Source organism: Fukomys damarensis, unplaced genomic scaffold, assembly GCF_012274545.1.
Source record: "Fukomys damarensis isolate Sample0158 unplaced genomic scaffold, DMR_v1.0_HiC HiC_scaffold_36, whole genome shotgun sequence".
NCBI classification, from domain to species: domain Eukaryota; kingdom Metazoa; phylum Chordata; class Mammalia; order Rodentia; family Bathyergidae; genus Fukomys; species Fukomys damarensis.
The window spans coordinates 47,066,016-47,070,723 of NW_022900948.1; the positions used below are offsets into that span (position 1 = coordinate 47,066,016).

General features: G+C 56.1%; 1 long non-coding RNA gene across 1 annotated transcript; it reads right to left on the bottom strand.

The window, feature by feature from the left end:
* Positions 1-2,549: 2,549 nt before the first annotated feature.
* LOC104851650 lies at positions 2,550-4,075 on the bottom strand. The gene is made up of 3 exons (XR_777261.1): positions 4,030-4,075; positions 2,693-2,751; positions 2,550-2,563 (listed from the first exon to the last, which is right to left on the bottom strand). It is a non-coding gene; the product is annotated as an uncharacterized LOC104851650 (long non-coding RNA).
* Between the last annotated feature and the right edge of the window lie 633 nt (positions 4,076-4,708).

Consider the following 4,708-nt stretch of genomic DNA (forward strand, 5'->3'; position numbering starts at 1 on the left):
AGGGAGAATTTACCATAAAGTAGACTTGGAGGGACTCGCGCCTTCACCAGGATGGGTGGTGAAGGCATCCCGAAGGCCTGAGAGTCTGGATATCTGTTCATGCACACAGAGTTACTCCTGGGGTTTGGGGACCTGGGATGATTATGGTGTGTATCATCAGCATGTCACTTAGAAGTTTCTCTAATGTTGCAAAATGTCTTCTTGTCCTTTTTAGAGGGTCGGCATTTCCTTAGGGCTTCAATCCTGCAAGGAACTTTTGAAAGACAGGCAAGCTCTTCATTTAACCCAGGTCCCAGGCAGGAAGGTCTTTAAAGAACAAAGCCCTTCCCTGATGTCACGGGCTATAAATGGGAATGCTGTGCACCCCTGTGGGGAACCAGAGGGCCGGGTGCAGGGGTGGGGGGGGTCAGGATTGAGCATAACGTGTGACCTTCAAAGGCCATTGTGCTCTGCGGGTACGTTGTAGGTCTGAGCCCTAGCGAATGACTATAAAGGTATTAAACATAGATGTTTTCTTCACTTACCAGGCAACAGACACTATTTTGGACCACTGCCTCGGTCCCTCAGAGACCACAGACCCAAGGCTGGAGACAGAGGCACCGAGGGTCTTGACTTCCCCGGGATCCCCGCACCCCAGGGTTCCCCTCAAGACAGGCTCCTCCTCAGGGCCGTAGTGGGAGGGGTGCCTGCGCCAGGCGCCCGGCTGCTGTGTCTCCTTGAGCGACTCTCTTTCCACTTCCCCGAGCCACTCCAAGCCTCAGGTGGTTTTTTCCACTGCTGCCTCCTCCCTGGGATGATAACGCAATTAGCTCTCTGTTTTCCAAACAGCAGTGCGTGACTCAGCACCTCACAGGCTGCTCTATATTTGTCACTCATCCCCCAGGTGTCTCTGAGTCTGATCCGCGGGGAGATGAGAACGGGATTCAGAGATCACCTAGGCTTCTGGCTCCCTCAGCCCCTGGGAGTCCCTGTCCCTAGAGTCCCCACCCCCAAGCAGGTCACTGATGGCCCAAGGCCCCTGCCTCACCCCCTACACACACACATTGGTGCCCCCAGTGGGAGCCTCGGTCCTCAGTGAATAAAAGGTAAAAAACAAGGTCATTGTCCCACTATTGATCTGCCTAGGCTCCCCCAGCTGTCCAGGGAGACTGGGGTGATGGCTGCACCTCTTCCCCTGTGGCCCCTGCTTCACCAGCCTTGGGCGGGGTCCAAGGCCAGAGGCTCCCTCCCCTGGCTACCTGGGCTGGGGGCTGGAGGCAGAGTGCCCCCATGATCTTAGTGAGAAGCCCGGCCCTGTGAGGACAGCATGCGCAGGACCCAGGGGTGGAGGGGCTCCGAGGCCTGGTGGCCCAACTGCTACCTGTCACTCGGGTCTCTGACTAGAAAGTGAGTGTCACCCGCTGCACCTGCAGGGTCTGCTGGGCCAGGAGGGGGCCTCCAGCCATCCCCCGTGAAAACCCTTCCTCTTCCCCTGCCACGTGCAGGAGGCCACGGCTCCAGCGGGACGGAGCCCAGAGCTGGGGCTGCACACATGCACCGTTCTCTGCGTGCTCCTGGGTCCAGCTGTGAAACAACCCGAGGGGCAGCAGCTCCTCAGGGGCCCCGGGGCGCTTTTCCGTCCCTCTTCGCCCGCCTGCTGGGGCAGCAGCTCCTCAGGGGCCCCGGGGAGCAATTCCGTCCCTCTTCGCCCGCCTCTGTCTCTAGCCCGGCATCTTCAGGCCCCGACCTCCGCACCTGTCCCCTCCTCTATCTGATCCCTCCTCCGACTCCTCTTAGGAAGGTGCAAACAATCACAGTGGGCCTCTGCCCCTGTTACCCCACATAACTGCCCCATTGCTTTTTTGTTTTGTTTGTTGTTTCTGGTACCGGGGATCGAATTTGGGACCTTGTGCTTGCCAGGCAGGCAGCGGAACCGCTACGCTAAATCCCAGGCCCTGTTTTGTTTTGAGACAGGGTCTCACTGTGTAGTTCAAACTGGCCTTGAACTCACTCTAGCCCAGGCTGGCCTTGAACACCCAGGAATCCTCCTGCCTCAGTGTCCCGAGTGCTGGAATCACAGCGTACACCACCACTTCTGGCTGATGAGCCTTCAGATCCCTGATTTAGCCTCATCGCAGTCCCTCGGACGTGTACGGCGACGAACTCACAGATGCTAGGGAGGAGGACCCGACCCCTCCAAGGTGGGGCTGCTATTCTGGTCTGGCCCTGACCCTACTGCCCGCCTCTTCCTTCAGTCACTAACCTCCATCCAGCGTGCACTCACCTCACCACCACCTGAAGGGCGGGGACCGCGCTGTCCCTTCGCCCCAGCCCCACCTTGCCGAGGAGCAGCCGGGCCATGGTGGCACCAGCAGCTGCACCCTGAGGTGGGCACACCTGCCAGCACCTGTGAACCGGAGCACAGCTCTGTCACTGCTGCCATACAACGTAAATGGACGTGGGCTGAATTCCGTGTCAACACAGGTGATTACTTCCGCTTCTCTTGCTATCACTGGGCAGCTAAATCATACAGCCAGATGCTCCCACGCAGGCCATGGCAAGCAGTGCCCGCACTGCCAGACTCCTGAGAAAGGCAGGAGCCTGCTCAGTGCCCTGTGCGGGACCCCTGGGCCCTGGCCCAGCTCCACTCTCAGCTCCACTGCCCGAAGCTCAGCAACCTCAGGTGCTCCTTAAAACAGGTGTGAAGGCAGACCTGACGGTGACAGGAAGGCAGCTGGTCTCAGGTGAGGACGTGGTCGCTCCAGCCAGGCCCTGCAGCACAGTGGGCACGAGGGAGTGAGAGAACCCTACAGGGTGGGGGGACCTGCCAGCTCCTGGGCCCTGACCTGCAACTCATTAAAAGTATGATTGTGTTTTCTTATGGGATGGTTGGGGACCTAAGAGTGACTTTTACTAAAAAAGTGTGACTGAAGTCCGGGATGGTAGCATTTTCCTGTAAGCCCAGCACTCGGGAGGCTGAGTCAGGAGGAGCGTTGTGAGTTCAAGGCCAGCCTGAACTACCTAGTGAGACTGTTTCAAAAAAACAGAAAAAGACTACAAAAAAAACCCTTTTTTTTTTTTTTTTTTTTGAGACAGGGTCTCACTATGTAGTTGAGACTGACCTGGAACTCACTATGTAGCCCAGGCGGGTCTCAAACTCACAGTGATCCTCCTGCCTCAGCCTCTCAAGTGCTGGGATTATAGGCATGCACCACCATGGCTGGCTCCGGACTCTATTTAGAACTGCAGATGCCCAATAAGTAGCTAAGAAAGCTTGGCTTGTGTTGCACGTCCTTTGATACTTTATAAAACGTAGGATCAAATCCCTTCTTGGCACTCATTTGGGTACATAGTCATTTGAGGATGTCTGTCTAAAAGCTGGCAAAACAAGGCTGATTGGCCCTGAACTTACAGGATCGTGTCCCCCTTCCTGACCAGGGACACCAAGATAAGAAGTTCATGGGGACAGCAACCTGCGCCGATATCTTTGGCCAATGACCCACACTTGTGACCACCTGGTTGCAGGAGAAACAGAGCCCTGAGACCCCAGGACAGGGACACTCACTTTGTGGGGACAGAACAGCTCTCAGCTGTGAGGACTCCAGAGCTATAGCCCCAGCCTGGGTCTGGGATCGGGGACCCCAGCCACCAGCTGATCCTTCTGTTGAGGGCTGGCCAGGGCCTCTCCAGCCAGTGATGGTCCTCTCTGGACAGATGTGTGTCTAGCTAGCACCTACTTCACACTGCTGACTAAAGTGTCACTCCGCTGGTCAGGAAGGAATTCGGAGAGGAGACAAGCAAGGCCACACACTTGCCACACAGGCTATGGGCTCTGCCCTGGGCCAGGTGCTTGGTCTGGTTCCCCTCCCATCTTCACAGCTTCGCAAATCCCCGGAACCTCTGCATTTGGGTAACGCGGACTCCAGCTCAGAAAGGGCAAGGCCTTTGCATGCTAGTCTCTCTGAAGCCAAAGCCAGATTTCCTGGGTGTGGCCTAAGAGGTCCACAGAGATACACTTTTTTTAAAAAACAAAGATAGCAAAGACAGAACCTTTCACTCCAGTTTCCTGCTTCCCCTGTTGCCAGGAAACCACATCTCCCAGACTGCCCTGCTCTGGGCTGGGGTCACATGACTAGTCTGGCCAATGGGATGTGGGTGGAGCCTTCCCTTTCTGGGGAGACAAGGGAGGCCCAAAGATGGGGCAGTGTTGGTCCCTGCGAAGCACTGGAGGAGAAAGGAGATGTTGATTTTCATCTACAATATCAGGAAAAATTCGGCCTGCTCTCCAAGCTGGGGTCAGGGTCACAGTTGCCAAAGTGAGGCCACAGAACCTGGGGGGGGGGCTCTTTCTCAAGCTGCTCAACACAGGTGGCCCAGAAGTGACAGGCATCAGGAGCAAGGTGGGACAGAAGTTGGAAGGCCAGTACCAGGCCATGCTGATTCTCCAGATGTGCGAATGCTCCCTCCAACTGGGGCTGTGTCCTTGGCCTCTGTCCCACCCAGGGACACCATCCTTAGTGCAGCAGCTTTGGGATGTTTGGGCTGACTTTCCCCGGATTGGAAGCCAACCATTCTCTGTGCAGATAGGGAGAGGGAGGATTCTCCGAACTCATCACCCTGATTTATAAAGTCAGCAGATTCCGCGAAGCTCGCGCTGGCCAGTGTTTTATGTCGCTCTTTTGGACATACAATCCATTTTACGACTTGTTTAAGAAAAGAGACAGGAAAA